The sequence below is a fragment of the Mercenaria mercenaria genome, chromosome 10, assembly GCF_021730395.1.
Source record: "Mercenaria mercenaria strain notata chromosome 10, MADL_Memer_1, whole genome shotgun sequence".
In the NCBI taxonomy this organism is placed as follows: Eukaryota; Metazoa; Mollusca; class Bivalvia; order Venerida; family Veneridae; genus Mercenaria; species Mercenaria mercenaria.
In genome coordinates, this window is record NC_069370.1 from 59,897,870 (window position 1) to 59,922,408 (window position 24,539).

Sequence of the window (24,539 nt, forward strand, 5' to 3'; positions counted from 1 at the left end):
ATTACGTCCCCATGAGGGGTTTGACATTAACAAAATTCAGGGTTTTCCCTCGGAAATTTTGATATGGGGTCATCATGACCCCTTCATGTTTGACTTTGGGGGTCATTTTCAGTTTCAAGGGGTCATTTTTTTAAGTTTCAAAAAATGAATAAAATGGTAATGAAATCTGTACTGTATAAAAAAAAATCCAATAGAAAACAGTGTTTTTGTTAACTTGCAATGTGCTGTTTAGAACAAAAAGAAATACATGTACATCTACAAATTAATTTTTTACACTTTTTTTTAAATCAGACAGTAATTGCAACCTTTTGAATGCATCTGCCTAACTGAGGGAACTTTCATGAAGAGTAAGTGAAGAATTTTCGGTGCTCAATACAAAAAGGACTGTTTTAATACAAGGCCAGCATTTCATTTTGCCATTTTCAACAAATAGCCAATGTTTTTTTACAGAACCCTCTCGGTGTGCAGACTTTTATATGAATGCTTGCATTTTTGGTCGAGACAGTTTCAACAGGGTTTTCCCCGCGTGCAGATGACAAGAAAAACGTCATCTTTTGTTGATGCACCATTTTTGTTGAATGGTTTACCGTATAAAGAGACGTCGATATCAAGCCGATAATTAAACCTAGGACTCAGTCTACCTTTACTACTTCGTACCTACGCGCGAATCGGTACTTACTTACAATATTGGGTTCGAAAATTCGTGTAGCCATAATTTCGGCCGGTAGTTGAGTTGCGCCACCAATGACGCGTTCAGAAATATTTTGAGGGTCATTTTGAAAATCAGTGTGCTAAAATGCACAAAAGTGTGCGTCAAGGAAAACCTTGACAAAAGATAGATTTGGTAGGTTGATTTGTCTTTGCCTTTGGTCAGTTTTGTTTTCCATGAGACTACACTGAGCAGCCCTTTTTTTACGCCGATTTTGGGGCCGAAATTCGGCCCCATTCCACAGGCAAAATAATATACTTTTATCCCCAACTGCACTAAAAAATTCCCCAACTGCAAGTCGTTCTGATCAGCGAAAATTTCCACCGCCGAGGGATAAATAGGTCTGCATTTTTTACTGACAGTGTCTCTGTGTATATGCGCTCTAAACGCGGCAAACGGAACATCTCAGATATAACCGATAGCGTCGCTTTAAAATCAAAGAGCTCGCAATCTTTATAAAACTTAATCAAAATGTTAGTCTTGATGATCTCTAGGTCAAGTTTGAAAGTGGGTCATGTGGGGTCAAAAACTAGATCAGTAGGTCAGATCAAAGGAAAAGCTTGTGAACACTAGAGACAACATTTGTGACCCAATCCTTATGAATCTTGGTCAGAGTGTTAGTCTTGATGATCTCTAGGTCAGGTTTGAATCTGGGTCATGTTGGGTCAAAAACTAGGTCGCCTGGTCAGATCAAAGGAAAAGCTGGTGAACACTCCAGAGGCCACAGTTGTGACCCAATATATATGAAATTTAGTCAGAATGTTTGTCTTGATGAGGTAAAGCTTGTGAACACTCCAGAGGCCACAGTTATAACTCAGTCTTTATGAAACTGGTTCAGAATGTTTGTCTTAATCATTTCTAGGTCAAGTTTGAAACTGGGTCTTATGGGGTCAAAAACTAGGTCACTGCCAGATCAAAGGAAAATCTTTTCAACACTAGAGACCACAATTTAACTTTAAAACTCATAAGAATTAGTCACAATGTTTGTTTTGATAATCTGTAGGTCAAGTTTGAATCTGGGTCATGTGGGGTCAAAAACTAGATCATCCAGTCAAATCAAAGGAAAAGCTTGTGAACACTCTAGAGGCCACAGTTGTAACCAAATCCTTATGAAATTTAGTCAGAATGTTGGTCTTGATGATCTTTAGGTCATGTTTGACTCTTGGTCATGTCGGGTCAAAAGCTAGGTCAGTAGGCGAGATCAACTCTGGTGAGCGATATATAGGGCCATCATAGCCCTCTTGTTTTTAAGTTTATTGGAACCACTGCCTTACCCTTGCATGATCATAAGAGGCGACTTAGAGGGTCTTAACACTTGGTTTTACAGCAGGTATGCGGATTTTGATTCCATACCTCATGTTTTTCTTTCGATGTGAATGAGATGTGGAACCAAAATTTGTAGTCCTGTTTGGCGCCATTATAAATAACCTATACTGTGTTGGTGCACCGTAAAACCCAAATACAAATCAGCCCTTTTTTTATAAATTTGGGGAAGGGTACCAGGTCCCTTTTGGAGGGGAAATTTACGTCGCGAAATCATTGTTTGGAGGAATATATTTGCTGAAAAGTTGTTAAAATCAGGACTGAAAATCAAAACTAATTTCATTTTTTTTTGCATGGGGAATTTTTGGCCAAGGTGGGGAAAAAAGTATACTTTTTAGATTGGGGAATGGGGCCGAATTTCGGCCCTAAAATCAGCATAAAAAAAGGCCTGCAAATGTAAATAAATAATTGTGTTTAAGTTCATTTATCCTGAAATAAAAAAATCCCAGTTTGGATGTTTTATGATTGTAAAGCCCCAGCCCCATAGGAGAGATCGCCGTGACATTGCAGATTAACACCAGTCCTGTTTATCTGGTGGTGGTGCTGCAAAGAAACTTTTAGAAAAAACACTTAAGTTAAGGGTTCATAGTTAATCACTTTTATTTCGAAATAATAATTAAAAGTAATCAGTAAATTGCTGTTATATATCCTTTCCATTGACCAAAAAATTATTGATATAATTTGTGTTTTAAGAAAGTTTAAGCTGTTAAAAAAACATCACTGTTTACAAAAAAATATGGACGCTCTGCGTCTGTCCACCCGATCTTTGTCTTATCAGTTCTAAAAATAGAAAATACAACGGATTTGTATACAAACATGATCTCTCCTATTCATGTTTTACTATAACATCAAAGTCAAGTTCAAATTATGCAATTACTTTACCTTGAGTTGTTGAAAATTGCAAATGTTTGAATCATACGATAGTAATTCATTATCAAAATGATGCTCTCCAAGAATAACAACATATTCTTTTAGTCATGTGTGTTTCAGATTTTTAATTGAGTCATGTCCCTTTATTAGTCCCCTACTGGTTGAAAACCAGTTTCGGGGACTATAGGAATGCACTTTTCCGTCATTCCGTCTGTCCGTCCGTCCGTCCGTCCGCAGTTTCGTGTCCGGTCCATAACTCTGCCATCCATGAAGGGATTTTAATATTACTTGGCACAGATGTTCCCCATGATGAGACGACGTGTCATGCGCAAAACCCGGACCTCTAGCTCAAAGGTCAAGGTCACAATTGGAGGTCAAAGGTCAACAGGGTTTTTTTCCTGTCCGGTCCACAACTCTCCCATCCTTGAAGGGATTTTAGTATTACTTGGCACAAATGTTCCCCATGATGAGATGATGTGTCATGCGCAAATCCCGGACCCCTAGCTCAAAGGTCAAGGTCACAATTGGAGGTCAAAGGTCAACAGGGCTTTTTTCCTGTCTGGTCCATAACTCGCCCATCCATGAAGAGATTTTAATATTACTTGGCACAAATGTTCCCCATGAGGAGACGACGTGTCATGCGCAAAACCTGGACCCCTAGCTTAAAGGTCAAGGTCACAATTGGAGGTCAAAGGTCAACAAGGCTTTTTTCCTGTCTGGTCCATAACTTTCCCATCTATGAAGGGATTTTAATATTACTTGGCACAAATGTACCTCATAATAAGACGATGTGTCATGCACAACTTTCAGACCCCTAGCTCAAAGGTCAAGGTCACACTTAGCAGTCAAATGTTAACATAGCATGAACAGGGTCTGTTTCGTGTCCGGTCCATAACTCTGACATTCATTAAGGAATTTTAATATCACTTAGCACAAGTGTTCCCCATGATGAGACGACGTGTCATGCGCAAATCCCAGACCCCTAGCTCAAAGGTCAAGGTCACAATTGGGGTCAAAGGTCAACAGAGTTTTTTTCCTGTCCCGTCCATAACTCTGCCATCCATGAAGGGATTTTAATATTACTTGGCACAAATGTTCCCCATGATGAGACAACATGTCATGCGCAAAGCCCAGACCCTTAGCTCAAAGGTCAAGGTCACAAATGGAGGTCAAAGGTCAATAAGGTTTTTGCCCTGTCCGATCCAGAACTCTGTCATCCATCAAGGGATTACAGTATTACTTGGCATAAATGTTTCCCATGATGAGACGACGTGTCATGCGCAACACCCAATACCCTAGCTTAAATGTCAAGGTCACACTTTGAGATCAAAGGTCAAGAGGATTTTTTTCCTGTCCGGTCTATAACTTTGTCATGCAAAGCAGGATTTAGATATCAGTTGGCACAAATATTCCCCTGGATGAGACAACATGTCATGCGCAAGAACCAGGTCCCTAGGTCTAAGGTCAAGGTCATATTTAGAGGTCAAAGGTCAAATTCAAGAATGACTTTGTACGGGACATTTCTTCTTCATGCATGGAGGGATTTTGATGTAACTTGGACCAAATGTTCACCACCATGAGGCACCCTTGTTTTTAGAATTACGTCCCTTTGTTGTTACTATAAATAGATTTTATTGTAACTTTTTTATTACTGGCGGTAGAGATAAATCGAGACCACTTTTCTGTGGTACAGCATGCATGTTACATCCAATTTTTAGGTGTATTTTGACCTATCTCTACCTGGTAAAGAGTTTCTTGTGGACTTGTATTATATAGATTTTTTTTTTTTTTTTTTTTTTTTAAAAGATTAATTTCCCTTTGTTGTTACTATAAATAACTTACATGATAACATTTTTATAATCAGCCAATAAATTTTAATCCAAGTGTTTTGTTATAACATATTGTATATATAGTACAATATTGTTTATACATCATTGACAGATATCAGTTCATTATGTTATACTGCAGTAGAGAAAATTAGGTGCCTTCCAGTAGGGGACTTTGTATTGCATGGCAATACTTCATTCTCTTGTTTACTTTGTATTTTGTGTGCATTCAGGTATAATGACCCTAGGTCAGATATTTCCCTCTCATTTCCTTTAATTTCATTGGATTAGGCATTGCAGATTATCTAATCATTGCCTTTAGCCTTGTGTAACTGCAAACTTATGATTTGTGCATTGATTATATTAAAATGATTTGAAAATTATTGGATTATAATACAGGTTAGGTGATTTTACTAATATGTTCATTTCATCTTTTCAACTTGTGACAGTTTGATAATATTTTGAGCAAGTGAATGTTTCATAAATGGAAGTATTCCATAGCTACCACAGTCTCATTCTTAATTTACACTGTAAGCCATTTATTATTAGCAGTCTCCATTAACTGGATCAAAAAGATTGTGAAGTGTGATGTGTGCTCTGTTGAGATACCATTGTTGAGGAAGAGTTGCATTTAGTTCCACAACTTGTAAGCATAATTATGCTAACAAGTGTAATTATTTTATTTTGTAGCAGAAATGTGCCATTGTACACATATTTTAACCTACAACATCATTACTTGGTATTTAGACAAAAAGGAATAAAAAAACCTGATGTTCTTTCATATTTTTTGGTGGGGGGTGGGGGGCGGGGTACAGCATGATTTGAAAGAAATTCCAAGGGAAAGAAGCCTGTAAATTCTGATTATCATAGAAGAAGAAAAAACTGGTCTATGATTGAACTTTGTGTTATTTAAATGAAGCAGTAATATAGGCATAGGTAACATATAAATAAAATCAACATCAAAACTTTATTGATCATAAATTTCACATTTGTGTTCAGAGTCATGTTTGACTATTTGAATAACTTAGAAATTATTTAATTTTTGGGTTATCTCCAGGCCAACTAAAATATTATAGTGCCTTGCTATAAAATTTTAAGTACATTTTGTCCTGTACAAGTCACATGAAAACATAAACTGCCATTCTTGCATAAAAACTGTTTTTTGCTCATTTCAGGCTTGTACAAATAGGGGAAAGATGTGCACAAACGAGATTCTCATGAACATCGATTGTTGTTGAACATGTTGGATATGCTGTTCCGGATCCAGTGTAGACAAAAAATGGACACAGAATTGGTTAAAGACAAAGCTGAAAGGTTTGAGACTTGTACAATCTTTTCATTTGCCTTAAGGCATCGCAACAGTCACAAATCGGTATCAGTTCATATTTTCAGGCAAAGTATTTTTATGCCCCCGAAGGGAGGCATATAGTTTTTGAACCGTCAGTCTGTCCGCAATTTTTGTGTCCGGTCCATATCTTTGTCATCCATGGATGGATTTTCAAATAACTTGGCATGAATGTGTACCACAGTAAGACGATGTGTCGCGCGCACGACCCAGGTCCGTAGCTCAAAGGTCAAGGTCACACTTAGACGTTAAAGGTCATTTTTCATGATAGTGCATTTGTGTCCGGTCCATATCTTCGTCATCCATGGATTGATTTTCAAATAACTTGGCATGAATGTGTACCACAGTAAGACGACATGTCGCGCGCAAGACCCAGGTCCGTAGCTCAAAGGTCAAGGTCACACTTAGACGTTAAATGTCATTTTTCATGATAGTGCATTCGTGTCCGGTCCATATCTTTGTCATCCATGGATGGATTTTCAAATAACTTGGCATGAATGTGTACCACAGTAAGATGACGTGTCGCGCGCAAGACCCAGGTCCGTAGCTCAAAAGTCAAGGTCTCACATAGACGTAAAGGTCATATTTCATGATAGTGCAATGATGGGCATGTCCGGTCCATATCTTTGTCATTCATGCATGGATTTTAAAATAACTACGCATGAATGTGTGGCACAGTAAGACGACGTGTCGCGCGCAAGACCCAGGTCCATAGATTAAAGGTCCTAAACTCTAACATCGGCCATAACTATTCATTCAAAGTGCCATTGAGGGCATGTGTCATCCTATGGAGACAGCTCTTGTTCTCTTGAAAATTGCACTAAAGCTGTAACAGACGGTCAAATTATCATCAACATAAGAAGCATATGATGATTTATAGTATATATGCCGCTTGTAAAATGTTGGAGTCTCGTTTAGACCGAAAGTTTACCCCAAAATATTGAAATCTTACGTGCATTCAAACTCCAATATAAAAAATTACAAAGACAAAATTTAGTTCGTTTCAAAGTACAATATGTATACTGCAAACTCTTATGGATTATTGTCAAAATTGTTCCTGGTTATTGCATAAGACACAAATAAAACAACCCCATTAAATTTAATTTAAAATGTTGTTTTTATTGACCACAGGTAGCCAGGTAAACCTATACATAATCCTATAATATCACCTGTTTATATACATGTCATGTAAATTATGTGTGAACAGATAACACAAATTGGATAAATTGATGTGTTGGGATTTTTGTGTATAATTCAGTAATCGGGTAAAATTTCAAAATAATTTCTTTAGACTTTATTCTTCACAGTCTGCTTTACAATTGGCTGTAATTATCTTTTAAATGTATTGAATATATATTGAGTTTGACTGCACATGAAATTGCAAAATTTTGTCATTTTGGCAAGAGAAAAATATCGAATAAAGGCATAATACAGGTAGTGAAATACACATCCTTATACTTGCATATGTTCACATAGATATTTAAAACATAATTATGACAAAATTACTGACTTTACTGTCACCACTTAGTCATCTTTTATTTTATGAAAATCTGCATGTAAAATTTTGAGTCAAATGGCCGCCACTGTGGGCGATGCCTTAATTGTCATTAAATACCATCATTCTGTTGTGTTTTTTTTTCAGCCTTAAATTATTTTTTTCAACTTCAAATAAGTGCTTCTTTTCATGATAAACGACTGCATTGACCTTCAGTATTTTTGTATTATTACGCATATTGCGATTTAATCCCTGAAAATGATAGACAAACAAAATTTAGAAAAATACAGTTTCTTTTTTATACGCTCATTTGAAAAATGGGACATATGGGAATGCCCCTGGCTGGCGGGTGGCATCCACAGACTTTGTCCAGCATATCTTCTTCATGCATGGAGGGATTTTGATGAAACTTGGTGCAATTGTTCACCATTATGGGACAGTGTCATGCACAAGAACCAGGTCCCTGAGTCTAAGGTCAAGGCCACACTTAGAGGTCAAAGGTCAAATCCAAGAATGACTTTGTCTGGAGCATATCTTCTTTATGCATGGAAGGATTTTGATGTAGCTTGGCACAATTGTTAACCAGGTTTTCAACGATTGGGGTAGATGTGTCGGGCGGGCGGGCGGCGGCGGCGGCGGCGGCGTCAGACTGGTGTTTCCGGTCAATAACTTTTGTTTCGGTAAAGATATTTGAATAAAACTTGGTATGTATTTAGCTTATATCAAGACAAAGGCTGGGATTGATTTTGGGGTTTCTGGGGTCAAGGTCAAGTTCACTGTTACTTAAAATAGAAAAAGGGTTTCTGGTCAATAACTTAACTTAGGAATGAGCTATCATGATGAAACTTGGTGTATAGAAAACTTATATAAAGTTGTAGCTTGGGATTGATTTTGGGGTTTCTGGGATCAAGGTCAAGGTCATTGTTACAAAAAATAGGGTTAGGGTTAGGTTAGGGTTAGGGTTAGCATATCTTCTACATGCATGGAGGGATTTTGATGAAAGTTGGCACAATTGTTCACCATCATGAGACGGAGTGTCATGCGCAAGAATCAGGTCCCTAGGTCTAAGGTCAAGGTCACACTTACAGGTCAAAGGATACAAGAATGAAAACTTTGTCCGGAGCATATCTTCTTCATGCATAGAGGGATTTTGATGTAACTTGGCACAATTATACACCATCATGAGGCGAAGTGTCTTGCGCAGTTCCCTTCTTTAGAATTACTTCCCTTTGTTGTTACTATAAATAGCTTATATTGTAACTTTTTCATTACTAGACGTAGGGAAAAATCGAGACCACTTTTCTGTAGTACAACATGCATGTTACATCCAATGTTGAGGTGTATTTTGAACCAATCCCTACCTGGTAAGGATTTCTGTGTGGACTTACAATTTTTTTTTTTTATTTTTTTTTTTTTTTTAAGATTAACTTCCCTTAGTTGTTACTATAAATAACTTATATTGTAACTTTTTTTATAATTGACCGTAGGGAAAAACCAAGACCACTTTTCTGTGGTACAACATAGTTGTTACTTTCTAATTTTAGGTGTATTTTAAGGTATCTCTACCTGGTAAGGAGTTATTTTGTGGACTTAGAAAAACAAAAGAATTACAATGATTATTAAATAACCACAAAATTAAAATTACATCTGCAAATACAGGTGCTAGAGTAAAGAAATGTGACGGGTGTATATTGTGACATTCTGGCACTCTTGTTTATTCTTATGAAAAGTGTTGAAAACCTGGTTTCGTTGCATTGCCGCGTTTCTTGTTCACCATTATGAGACGGAGTGTCATGCACAAGAACCAGGTCCCTAGGTCAAAGGTCAAGGTCACACATAGAGGTCAAAGGATACAAGAATGAAGACTTTGTCCAGAGCATTTCTTCTTCATGCATGGAGAGATTTTGATATAACATGCACAAATGTTCGCCACTAAGAGACAGTGTCAAGCGCAAGAACTAGGTCTAAGGTCAAGGTCACACTTAGAGGTCAAAGGATACAAGAATGAAAACTTTGTCCGGAGCATTTCTTGTTCATGCATGGAGGGATTTTGGTAACTTGGCACTAACATTCACCACCAAGAGATGTAGTGTCTTGCGCAAGAACCAGGACCCTAGGTCTAATATATATATATTTTTTAAAGATTTACTTTCCTTAGTTGTTACAATAAATAACTTACATTGTAACTTTTTTATAATTAACTGTAGGGAAAAACCAAGACCACTTTTTAGCTCACCAGAGCCAAAGGCTCAGGGTGAGCTATTCTGATCACTCACCGTCCGTCATCCGTTGTCTGTAAACTTTTACTTTAAAGATCTTCTCATAAACCGCTAGGTCAATTTCATCCAAACTTAACAGGAATGTTCCTTGGCTGAAGCTCTACAAAAATTGTTCAAATAATTGAATTCCATGCAGAACTCTGGTTCCCATGGCAACCGAAAGGAAAAACTTTAAAAATCTTCTTCTCAAAAACCAGAAGACCTAGGGCTTAGATATTTGGTGTGAAGCATTGCCTAGTGGACCTCTACCAAGTTTATTTAAATCATGACCCCAGGATCAAAATTGACCCCGCCCCAGGGGTCACTTGATTTAAGATAGGAAAATCTTCAAAAAAAATTCAAAAATAAACCAGAAGGCCTAGAGCTTAGATATTTGACATGTACCATTGCCTAGTGGACCTCTACAAAAAATTTTCAAATCATGACCCCTGGGGTGAAAATTGACCCCGCCCCAGGGGTCACTTGATTTTACATAGGAAAATCTTCAAAAATTTTCTAAAAATAAGCCAGAAGGCCTAGAGCTTAGATATTTGACATGTAGCATTGCCTAGTGGACCTCTACAAAATTTGTTCAAATCATGACCCCTGGGGTCATAATTGACCCCACCCCAGGGGTCACTTGATTTTACATATGAAAATCTTCAAAATTTTTCTAAAAATAAACCAGAAGGCCTAGAGCTTAGATATTTGATAATGTAGCATTGCCTAATAGAGATATTTGATATGTAGCATTACCTAATAGACTTCTACAAACTTTGTTCAAATCATGACCCCGGGGTAAAATTGGCCCCGCCCCAGGGATTACTTGATTGTACAGTGGAAAATCTTCCAAAATTTTTCTAAAAATCATCAGTTCGACATTTAAAAGTAATGCTGTTGTTTTCTGTTGTTTTTCAGATTGTATCATCTCTAAAACTAATACTGTTGTTTCTCCTATTGTATCATCTTTAAAACCAATCCTGTTGTTTTATGTTGTTTTTCCTATTGCGTTATCTTTAGCCCTATGCTTTTGTTTTCTGTTGATTTTCAGATCGCGGTTTTAGGTTTTTTTTCGTTAGGTAAGTATCATCTTTAAAACTAATGCTGTTTTCTGTTGCTTTTTACATCGCAGTCTTCGATATTTTTCATTCGGTCAGTATCATCTTTAACCCATTCCCGCTTACAAGCGCCTAAGAGCGCCTCTATCTATTACCGCATGGAAGCGCCTAAGAGCGCCGCTATCGATCTCCGCATAGAAGCGCCGATAAGCGCCATTATCCATCTCCGCATGCAAGCGCCATAGAGCGCGTTCATTTTTGACATCGATCTGTTTATATTTCCGAACAAATGATCCGTACAAATAACGGTACACTTTGTGCATTCACATGTTATCTCCAATTTCCGGAAGTAAAAAATACCTGTTTCTATTTAAAGTTAGGCCTTAAATGACATCCAATCGCAGGACCCATAAGTCACATGCGCTGGTATTTCCCCAAAATCATTGGTCAATATAAATGTTTTATCGAGCGCCCTCTGAAAAATATAGTTCGAAATTGTGCATTGATATGTAGGCCGATGTCCCGGATGACGTGACGTAACAGGTAATTTGAATACTAGACCCACGATTCAGCCAATTACATAACCCATAAAGCACGCGGTCAGGTGCTCGGCCTTGAAGTAGTCCGTTTATGTATCTAAACAAAATGGCTGCATCACGTAACATAACAATCGAAGAATTTGTTAACAGTCAAACAGATTCAGTTAAATATGAATTTAAATTTGATTTTGATGCCTTTTCGTCGGAGTCCGACAGTAGTGTTGCCTCAAGACTGTCTGATTTTAAATTTAACGTCGCTGTCTCGGATCTCGAGATCGTTCAGTTTTTTATGAATGGACGAGGAGAATCACCCCCATAACGATACGTACTTACAAAAAATAAGGTTGACGATGATTTTTTTAGCATTGGCCATATAGTTGAAATGTTTTATCACGTAAAAAAAAATATATATATTCAATTTGAACGGTATCAAAAATTATGCAACGTCTGCCCCACGGTGACATTTTTTACTATCTACATGACGTATATACATGTATGTTATATACATGTATGAATTATGCTTTATGCATAAATGTACTGTGTAAATATAAAAATGGTAATTTAATGATTCTTAAATTTATTCTGGTCTGTCTCAGGGTTTTATGATCTGTCCATTTTGATGTAAGATGTAAGTTCTCGGGTGCAAAAAATGTACATGTCGGCCATGATTTTTTTTTTATGAAAAGTTCAGTGCACTAGCATTTTCTAAATAGCTGTTGAAACCACATTTGTCATTAAATATTTTTATAAATTACACATAATTTTGGGATATGATTTATTTATATAGGTGTACAATTATTTAACTTGTAAATTAATATTTTATTCCAAAAAAATTAATTTAAATTAGTTTTTCTTGGTAAATTTTGTGTTTCTGTAACTTTTCCCCATCATTTTGAAAAAACTATACCAGGCAGAAAAAGAAGAAAAACATCATTAAAAAGCCAGTTGTATAAGCAACATTTCATACATTGACATAAAAACTGTCAAATGAATTAAAGTTTATAGTTATAAACGCGGTTTATAAAAAATATAGAACGTCTCTAAACATTGGCACGTATTTCACATCTTATGCACAAAATATTGTGTATGCTTGATCAGCGGATCATCGGCGTTATCGCATTACGTCAGCTACGAGTAATCAGCGTGTGTTCGGGATTCAAACTTTGTGTATTGAAAGTAGCGTATCGCATCATCGGCAGTTTGCACTATACGTCATCACATCGAATAATACGATTGGTCGACAAAGTTAATTCTTATCACGTGATTCGTTTTGATGATAAATGTGTATTGAATGGTAAACATGTGCGTAATACGTCATCGATTTCTGCACCCGGCCTTATGAATATACATGTAATTACGCGGTAGACAAAGAACAGCCGCAGCAGCAAGGTCATGTGACTAAACGGGACGTTTTTATTGGAAGCGGCACGGCGATAATTTATGCAGATTTAGTTCCGCGTAAAGATCGATGTAAGACACGATTTATTTTACAAAAAAGTTACACATTTATATTAATATATTACCTATATATGGAATAATTCTGGATATTTAAATACGTTACATTTGGTTACATTGGATTACATTTAATGCGTAATAGAGCCTAACTGGAAATAAGAACAATTAGTGAAGATCCTGGATCAATATTAAACCCGATCGAAAAGTTATTGATTAACAATTAAAAATGGCGTCTTCGAGAAAATCTCGCCAAGAAAAACGAACATACGACAAAGACAATGTGGATAATTGGACCATATCGGAACTTAGGGTTGCACTTGAAAAACAAGGATTAAAGTTCCAGTGAGCATGACCAAATCAGTGTTAAAATCTCTTTATAAAGAAAACGTCGGCGAAAGTTCCACTCGCTCCGACAGACAAAGAAGTAGGTCGCCGGTCAGAAACGTGGAGTTGAATGGTGCCAATAGCAGCGCACAAATGGCGCAATGTTTTCAAACACTGAATGCAACTATGTCAGCATTCAATGAAACAATAAATTAATGAATAAAAACAAGGATAGTGACGAAAGGCAGGAACACAGCCTGAAAAGAGAGACTCAGAAGTTCCAACATTAAGTGAAGTTTACAAGCACACAGAGCAGACAGACAACGGTATGTATATGTCTGATTTAGATTCTCTAAGACATCAATCCGCAAAAAATAAAAACGGCATTCCAGCAAGTATGCTCAGAAACATTGACGTCGTGAGTGATACTTTAAAGAAGCAAATTATTGACGGTAGGGATGTGAATCTGGCAGTTCTTCTTATTCCTGAATTCGAACCTAACAGTCAATCTAAGAAAGCAGATAGTCGCCTAAGGAAACGCTTGTCAATAGAACAATTCAGAACTGCTTTCGGAAAATATCGTAGAGTCATGGTTCAAAAGTGGCCACATCGACGGGAAGAACTTGAGGCTTACGAGACCGATATAAGCAAAATACACTCATTCTACGGTGAGCGTTTTTACGACTACCACCTTGCCTTTTCAAGTAAGGCAGCAGAAGCTGTTAAGTTGGAATTGCGGTAGATTGGTCAAGAAGAGACAACGACTTGTTTCAACTTGCCCTTGGAGGAGTAAAGGCACGTCAGTGTTCTGTGTGCACCTCTACGTTGCATGAAACAGACTTCTGCCCCAATACCTTAACGTCGGAGATGCACAAGTACAAGACAGTCTTCAGCCATAACAAACCATACCAGTCGAAGGAAGCAGACAAATATGGCCGGAAGTTACTATACCACCAAGGTGCAGAAGTATGTAATAATTTCAACGCAGAAGGATGCTCTAGACGTATGTGTAACCGAACGCATATATGTTCGGAATGTTTCGGCAATTCTCACGGTAAAGCTACTTGTCATAGAGCGAAGAAAACAGATCGTATTCCAAACAAAAAGCAGTGACTATTTCAACCATCTACTCCAATTGACATTAATGTATTACGGAAAGAACTTGAACATTACCCTGATAAAGAATTCACTAATTATCTTTGTAACGGATTGACATTTGGATTTAATACATTAATTGACACCTTTCCTCGAGAAAATAAAATTTGTAAAAACTTACAGTCTGCATTAAAACAACCGGAAGTGGTAGATAAATTAATCGAATCGGAACTACAAAACAAATTTTTAGAAGGACCTTTTGACGAACCACCGTTTGATAAATTTCGTGTTTCCCCAATAGGTGTTGCGGAAGGGAAATATTCTGGAAAAAAGAGACTTATTGTGGATCTATCGGCCCCACACGACAACGCCACTCACCACAGTATTAACAGTTGTATTGACAAAGAAATGTGTAGCTTAAGTTATGTGAAGGTTGACGATGCTATCAATTCTATCAAAGAACTAGGCCGAGGAGCTTTAATGTGTAAAACTGACATAGCCAACGCTTTTAAATTAATACCAATTTGTTCAAGTCAGATGCCATATTTCATGATTAAATGGAAAGAAAAATATTACGTGTACACTCGTCTGGTTTTCGGATGTAGATCATCACCAAAAATATTCGACAATCTTTCTAAAGCAGTGTGTTGGATTGCACAAATAATTATGGAATTTCCATTATCTTTCACCTTTTGGACGATTTCCTCACTGTTCAAAGTCCAAATTCAAACGGATATCGGACTATGGCGTTATTAACTTTGATATTTAACAAATTAAAGATTCCGTTATCGGAATCAAAAACAATGGGCCCCACAACAGTGTTAGAATACCTCGGGGTCGTTTTAGATTCAGACAGATTAGAGGCTCGGCTACCACGCGACAAAGTCGAGAGAATCATGGAGTTTATTCAGAGTTTGCTCAAGAAGAAATCATGTACTAAACGCGAAGTGTTGCAATTGCTAGGTCATTTCAATTTTGCTTCTAAAGTTATAGTACCGGAAGAAGCTTTGTGTCTATTTAATCAATATTTCTACAACAGTGAAGGAGTTACATCATTATGTTCATTTAAGCAAAGATTGCAAAGAAGACCTCACAATGTGGTTAATATTCTTAAAAGAATGGAATGGCGTATCAGTGTTTTATGAAAATAAGTTCTCTTCCTCTGAAGATATGCAATTATTTACAGACGCTAGTTCAGTGTTAGGGTTTTCTGCATTTTTTCAAAATGAGTGGTTCTGTGAGAAATGGCCTAGCACAGTAGAAGAAAATTTATCTATGGCATTCAGAGAGCTGTACCCGATAGTAGCCGCCACAATTGTGTGGGGTAGAAAATGGAAATACAAGCAGCTAGTTTTCTATTGTGACAATGAAGCTACCGTTAGTATTTTAAATAAAGGTCGTTCTAAATGCCTTTATATTATGCAACTAATGCGAAACATGACATGGCTAGCAGCTAAACATAACTTCAGGTTTAGAGCAAAATATATCCCTAGCAAATGTAACATTATAGCAGACGCTCTTTCTCGTTTTCAGATGGGTCGCTTCCGCAAAGCAGCACCGGAAGCAAATCTCTACCCGGAGCGATGTCCGACAGAGAGGGAAATATTGTGGGACTACAAAAAATAGTCAGTGACATGTGGGAAAACGTTTTAAGCCCGAACACAGCGAAAGCGTACGAATCTGGCGTTAAGCAATATAGAACATTTATGTGTAAAGATGGTTACTGTGCCGCAAATACGGATGTACCACCCATTTCAGAAGATATTATTATCAAATTCATTGCGTATTTGTTTAACCGCTTACATATACAATATTCCACAATAAAAATTTATCTTTGTGGACTTAGACATCACTATATCAAACACGGTGTATGTTCACCTTTAGTTATGATAGATTTATTGTACAAAAATGAAAAAAAAAAACATTTGCTAAGCGATTTCTTGCTGTTCAAAGTGAATTTACTACTTAAACAGAAGGGGTAGAGTTACACATCTGTAAAAATATTGAGTTACATGTGGTAAAAGTTCTCTATTTTGCTTCCATTCTTTAGATTACATATTGTGGAAGAAATTTAGGTAGGATTTACATCTGTCCCAAGGTAAATTCAAAACAGAAACAAGGATTCGACCTTATTTTTTCAACGTTGAAATAAGAATTCTGTATCATTAAATCCGTTTACTTGAGGAACACTATATAAAATGATATCCACATTTTTATTTTGTGTTTAATAATTGTTTAACTATAGTTTGATGATTCTTTTATTAAAATTAATGGTAAAATGAGTTCTCTGCAAACATTTTATATAGCGTCCATCACTTTGAAATTTTTCTCTACTTGAGCTAGAGGAGATACCACAAGTTATACAAAATTTAGAAAAAACGGCATGGTAAAAGTTGTTTAAAATTTGCAATGCAGTGCAAAACACGGTCACGGACCTTGAGCTAATTCACCACTGTTTTCACCTAACTCTCTTGATTGGTGTCTTTCAATAAATTCCCAGTTATTATGATTAAATAGCGCTTCAGTTGTTAATTTTTGTTCCTCAGTTACCAAAACTGATATACATTTTTTTCTGGTTTTCCATTTTATTCTCACAATTAAAGCCTAAAGAATGCCAACCCGCCACGTTTTTTCTGGACATACTTCAAGGATTCCAAGTTAGGGGGATGTTACCTGTCGTAGACAGATTTTTTTGTACATTAAACAGGGTCTGAAGTGCAATTTGTGCATTATACATTATTCTACTAAAGGTTTATTAAGTTTCTCTGTCAGAAATCTAAACATGAATCTGCAATTTTAGTGTGTTCATCTTATTCTTTAGTTTGATTGCCCCTTTCTGAAGAAATAAACTCAACCTTAGAAAACTGGTTCACTTGGTCAAGGATAAGGAAGGGCTATCCATTTAGGCCAAATAAACTTGTTTCCTCTTTATTTGATAATAACAATAACTAGTAGTGGAAGTCTACATTCATTATATCAGAAAATAACGATAACATGGTATATAATTTAGCATCACTTCCAGTAAAAATATTATAAACTATCAATATTTTGCATTTCTTTTGAGGAACATCTGATTACCATTTATGAACACATATACACTGAGAAACAAACTGTAAAATTACTGTTACACTGCAGCTTCTGCCTCAGATCTTATCTAGATCTATCCATACTGTACTGTAATACCAGATGTTTACTTGCTATTTATTACTAATTGGTGCTGCTAAGTCAAAGATTAAAACAATATTATGCAATGGTCCATAAACTGGTCAAATTAGTTTACACGGAGCTTGAATGGTGCATAAGATTTAAAAAATAATGATAATAAAATCTGTTAAAATGATAACATTAAATATAATTATATTGTTAAATTTTGCTGTTTCATAAACAACCTAAACATCTGTATAAACCCCTATTTCAAACTGGGCTCTACAATTCAAGGTAAAACATGCTTGTGTTTACATCTTAGTTATAAATAGATAACCTCCACTGATTCAGCTGATAAGCACTGCCTACTTTATAGCTCATTTACATCCGATAGTCTGATCGGATGTTGGGGCTTTAAGAATATACCATGCAAATGCCATTTTGTAAACATTGCTATTACACCTCTACTACCTTAACACTTGGTTTTGCAGTAACTCTGTGATTCCATTAGGTATACAAATTTTGGTTCAATACCTCATGTTTTTATTTCGATGTAAATGAGATATGGAACCAAAACTTGGATTCCTGTTTGGCGCCATATAACCTATACTGTGTTAGTGCGCCGTAAAACCCAAATAAATAAATAAATTGATTTGATACAAACTTGCACAGAATGATTATCATGATGATCTCTAGGCCTGAATCCAAACTGGATCATGTCAGGTCAAAACTAGGTCATCAGGTCAAATAAAGGAAAAGCTTGTTAACAAACTAGAGGCCACATTTAAAACCCTAATTTCACGAAACTTGTTGAGAATGTTTATCTTGATGATGTCTAGGCCAAATCTGAAACTGGATAATATGAGGTCAGAAACTAGGTCATAAGGTCAAATTAAAGAAGAAGCTTGTTAAACATTCTTCAGGCCACATTTATGATCCTATCTTCATGAAAATTGGTCAGAATGTTTATCTTGTTGATTCCTAGGTCAATTTAGAAACTGGGTCATATTTGGTCAAAAACTAGGTCACACAGTCAAATTAAAGGAAAAGCTTGTTAACACTCTTGTTCATTTGATGTGCATGAAACTTGGTCAGCATGTTTTTCTTCATGAAATATCATATTGAGTGTTATCTGGGTCATGTGGGGTCAAAAACTAGATCACCAGGTCAAATCAAAGAATAAGCTTGGTTACATTCTAGGGGGCACATTTTTGATTCCATATTCAAAAAATTTGATCAGATTGCTTTTTATCATGAATTCTTGGACGATTTTAAATCTAGGTTATGTGGGTCAATAACTAGGTCATCAGGTTAAATTATAGGAAAAGCTTGTATACACTCTAGAGGCCACTCTTTTCTCTCCAAACTTCCCGAAAATTAGTATGAATATTTGTTTTCATGAAATTTTGGACAAGTTCGAATCTGGGTCATATGGGTTAAAAACTAGGTAGCTAGGTCAAATCAAAGAAATGCTTCTTTACACTCTAGAGACCGTTTTCTTGTCCAATGTTAATGGAATTCGGTCAGAAAATTAATTTTGTCTCAATGAAATTACTAAGTAAAAAATGTTTATACTGTTATGGTGTGTTACAGATAGTGGTGTCTTACTTTTAAAGATAATACAATCTGATAAACAACAGAAAACAACAGCATTTGTATAAAACAGAATAGAAAACAACAAAGATGATACTATCTGAAAAACAACAAAAAACAACAATTTTATTTTTTTAAAGATGACTCAATCTGAAAAAAATACAGAAAACAACAGAATTAGTTTTAAAGATAATACAATCTGAAAAAGAACAACAGGAAATAAACGGCATTTGTTTAAAAAAGAACAGAAAATAACAGCATTAGTTTTAAAGATAATACAATCTGTAAAACAACAGAAAACAAAAGCATTGCTTCTAAAGATGAAAAATCTAAAAAACCATAGAAAACAACAGCATAAGTTTTAAAGATGATACAATCTGAAAAACAACAACATTAGTTTTAAAGATGATACATCTGAAAAACAACAGACAACAACAGTATTTATTTAAAAAAGAACTGAAAACAACAGCAATAGATTTAAAGATGATACAATATGAAAAACAACAGAAAACAACAGCTTTAGTTAAAAAACGAACAGAAAACAACAGCATTGACGATGATCAATCTGAAAAAAGAAAACAACAGTATTTGTTTAAAAAAGAACAGAAAACAACAGCATTAGTTTTAAAGATGATACAATCTGAAAAACAACAGAAAACAACAGCATTTGTTAAACAAACAGAAAACAACAGCATTATATTTAAAGATGATACAATATAGAAAACAACAGCTTTAGTTTAAAAAAAGAACAGAAAACAACAGCAATAGTTTTTAATATGATCAATCTGAAAACAATAGAAAACAACAGCATTGTTTAAAAAAGAACAGAAAACAACAGCATTAGTTTTAAAGATGATACAATCTGAAAAAACAACAGAAAACAACAGCACTTGTTTAACTTGTTTAAAAAAGAACAAGAAACAAAAGCACTAGTTTTAAAAATGATACAATCTGAAGAAAAACAGAAAGCAACAGCATTAGTTTTAAAAATGAAACAATCGGAAAAACAAGAGACAACAACAGTATTGGTTTGAAAAAGAAGTGAAAACAACAGCAGTAGATTTAAAGATGATAAAATATAAAAACAACAGCTTTAGTTTAAAAAAGAACAGAAAACAACAGCTTTTGTTTAAAGATGACAAATATGAAAAACAACAGCATTAGTTTTGAAATGATACAATCTATAAGGCAACAGAAAATAGCAGCATTAGTTTAAAGATGATCAAACCTGAAAACAGCAGGCAACAACAGCATTAGTTTTGTTAAAAAAGAACAGAAAACAACAGCATTAGTTTTAAAGATAATACAATCTGAAAAACAACAGAAAACAACATCATTAGTTTTAAAGATGATACAGTCTGAAAAACAACAGAAAACAGCAGCATTAGTTTTAAAGATGATACAATATAAAAACAACAGAAAACAACAGCATTTGTTAAAAAAGAACTGAAAACAAGAGCATCAGATTAAAAGATTATCAGGGGAAGTAACTTTCACATAATAAGGATCAATTACTAAGACTAACATTGCAGCAGTAAGTCCATAGTATTTAGTAGCTCTACTTACTTGAGTTTATAAAGTAAGTTCTTCTCGTTTTTGAAAAAAAATGGCTGATATTTAGATTAGTTTCATTAGTCAATTATCACGTTCGCACGTGTTAGCTAACACGTGTGAACGTGGGGCTAACACGTGCGCACGTGATAGATAAAATATTTCCAATGTCCCCTCTATGCCACCATATTAAAAAAGTAAAAGGAGACACTGTCTGTGCTTCTTTCAAGATTTTTACAATATTTGTGGGGTTATGATGTATTTGATAGTGTCATTTAAAGTATTTTTTATCTGACTTTTATTTAAATAATTCTATCATGGGTCGTAGATACAGGTGTGTAAATTGAAGTCACACTCATTAATTTTTCAAAATCGGAAGTACAATCTTACAGTATTATACTGCTGTTGACAAACACTGTTTGATGCCACAACTTATCTCACAATACACTACACAAAAAGGGAACGAACATGCTTAGCTTCCTTCGACGTAATCTACATAAGACCAGTCGGGAAACAAAGACACAAGCCTACATCAGTCTTGTACGTTCCAGCCTCGAATACTGCTCGACTGTCTGGAACCCACACCAGAAAGTTTTGACAAGGAAGATGGAAATGGTACAACGGAGGGCCTGACCTTCTAAGGGGACTCTGTCCAAGATACAAAGTAGCTTCAAATGAGGGACTTGAGCTATGTCGGCGGGGCTCCGCGCCCTGGTACCGCCACGGAAGTCGAACTGGTCATTTCCTGATGGTGTGAAAGTAGCTGGTCAACACTTTTCTACACTTGTTTCTATCTTTTTCTTAGCACCATACATCCTTAGACCGATCTGCTTCTTACTTTATCTATCAGCTCTTTTATATACTTTCTCTTATCCTTGCGCAACGTCATAGAATTGTTAAGTCTGACAGTTTGACATACTTACGTAGATGTAGATGTAGAAAACCATTCTAACTCCTACTTTTCAATAACAAGGTGTTCCTGGAATGGTGCACATACAGTCTAGCCAAAGTTCACTGAGTGGCTGGCAACTATAACTTTATACAGGCATTAAAGATTTCTTATTTCTATTGTGTTTTGCCATATGATTTAATTATAAAACTTTGCTGAATAAAAGTTTTGTATTATAAACTTCCGCAGTCTACACAAGAGATAAGATTTTTCACCAGTTTACATAAACTATAACTTATTATATATATGGTTCTAGATATGAATTTATTGTGGTCATTGCCTCAGTTGATTTTTTTTTTTTTTCGTTTTGTCAAAAAGAAATATACTGTTTGTTATTTTTTTATTGTTTTATTGTTTGTAGACATAATGTGCAAATATTGTGTAAAAATAAAAACTGGATGATTTATAATGTGTCTGTCTTGTCTGTGAAAAGCCAGTAAAACATTCAGTGTTAGTGAGGAGTGAGGAATTTCTGCCTAACTTTAGAACAATCGGGAAGCATATAACAGGAATATGGATGGAAACATTTTGAAAGAGAAAACTAGAATTCTGGAATTGATGAAAGTTATTACACTGTATTTACTTATGCCGTTTGACTGAAGCCATTGTTTTATATGCTCGTCTCTGAAAGAGCGGGGCGTATTATGTGAACACCCGTGGCAGGCAGGCGGGCGCTCGGCGTCCAAAAACGTGTCCGCTCTCTAAAGTCGAACAGTTTTCATCCAGTCTTCACCAAACTTGCTGACAATGTCTGTGGGCATAATATCTAGGCCAAGTTCGATAACAAGCCTAATCGCCCCAGGTACCATGAATTACTCGAAAAACTTCAAAAACTAGCCTTGTTCGCTTCTAAGTCGAATAGTTTTCATCCTATCTTCACCAAACTTGCTGACAATGTTTGTGGGCATAATATCTAAGCCAAGGTGGATAACCACCCAAATCGCCCTAAGCATTATGGATTATGGCCCTTGAATTAGGCCAAGTTTGATGACACAGTCTGGCACTCTTGTTATAAGCCTATGGAATCGAAAGTACATTTGTATTACGGTATCATATTGAATCGATCATGTCTGTCCATTCTCCACCCCACTCAATATCTTATAAACCACTTGAAAGATTTTCATAAAACTAGCATGACAAAAGGATGTACATAGCACGCAACCCAGGTTACTAGGTCCGGTCAAGGTCACAAGAGATCAAATGTCTCAGTTGTGTCAACTCCATGTCTACTTAATCATTCGAAGGGTTTTCATAAAGTATCAGTTGTGTTTGTGTGTTTGTTTTGGGTTTAACGCCACTTTTTCAACAGTATTTCAGTCATGTAACGATGGGCAGTTAACATAACTAGTGTTCCTGGATTCTGTACCACTACAAACCTGTTATACGCAAGTAACTGCCAACTTCCTCACATGAATCAGAGGTGGAGGACTAATGATTTCAGACAAGTACAAGCGAGATTATTATGAGAATGTTAGCGAAGATGATAGCGTGCTTGACATCGTATCAGAGGACGCTAATCCGCCAGACGACAATAGTGATAGTCCTATTAGTGCAAATGACAGTGAATCTTCAGTCAGTAAAGGGTCTGCTGAGTAAAAGAATGAAGCTGAGGGTGAAACCAACACTCCTCAATCACAGGTGCCCGTCCAGTCTTGGTACCCATATGGGTGCCGCCCCCTCCAAAAAAAAAATTAAAAACACTGTTTTAAGCCTAAAACGAAAAACATTTTTTTTTTGAATTTTTTCCCCCCTATATATACTCTTATATGGAAGAGTATATATAGGGGGAAAAAATTTTTTTTTCGTTTTAGGCTTAAAACAGTGTTTTTAATATTTTTTTTTGAGGGGCGGCACCCATATGGGCACCAAGACTGGACGGGCACCTGTGTCCTCAATCTGATTGTTATAGTGATATTTCTAAGGACGAATAATTTCGGATGTTAACTCTGAGGAAAATGCTCCAACTCCTCAGCAATCAGTATTTGGTGACATTACGGATTATGACAGTGATTCTGTTGTCTATGTTTGGGAGGAGATGATGCCTATCGCCACAGTGGATAACCAAATTCGCAGAATAAGACAAGTGCATACGATCAGTTTTGAGAAAACTTACATTTACCGAGGTGACGATATTATCCACGTTCAAGAGTATGTATGTCAACTTATGACTATTGACAAAGTTTATACAGAACAAAGTAAATACGAGATATATACGCATATTTTACCAAATCATGAACATTTAATGTGGGAATTGCTATTTTGTCTTAGGTAAAGACTTAACATAGATGACTTTGTCAGTGTTTTGTATAATTTGTAACAGAATGATAATTATACTTACATGTTTTATTTCAAACAGTGACCTGTTTACAAGTGAAATGAGAGTATAAATTTTTTATGTTTCTTACCTTTAACTTATGTAAACTTCCTGGGCTGGGAATGTCGCGAATTATCGCGATATTTATGGGTTTTTTCCCTTATGTTCCGGAATTTAGGCGGGATTTTATGCCACTGTAAATATTTGTTATAATATGCTCCGGATATTTTGGCGGGAAAATCTTATGTAACTAAATTTTGCTCACAGAATAAGCACGTTTTTTTTTCTTGTATTTCTAAAAGTTTTAAATGAGCATTTCTTTCTGTTTTTGTTACCCCATCCAGACAGTTAAGTGCATAAACCAGGTTACTATGTACGAGGGTCAAAGTCACACTTAGAGGTCAAAGGTCACGATCACAACATTCTACTATCCTTGTATCAAAGATGCGTCTAGGGGTATCAATCACAGTTAGTGATAGCTCTAGTCTCGGGCCAAGTTTCATGACCCTGCCAGATAGCCGTTGTGTTGAAACTACTCTGTTCAGTAAATGTTGCAGGTACTGAATAAATTGCTGTATTTAGGCATTGGTGCAGCTGCTGAATAAATTGCGGTATTCAGGCATTGGTGCAGCTGCTGAATAAATTGCGGTATTCAGGCATTGGTGCAGCTGCTGAATAAATTGATGTATTC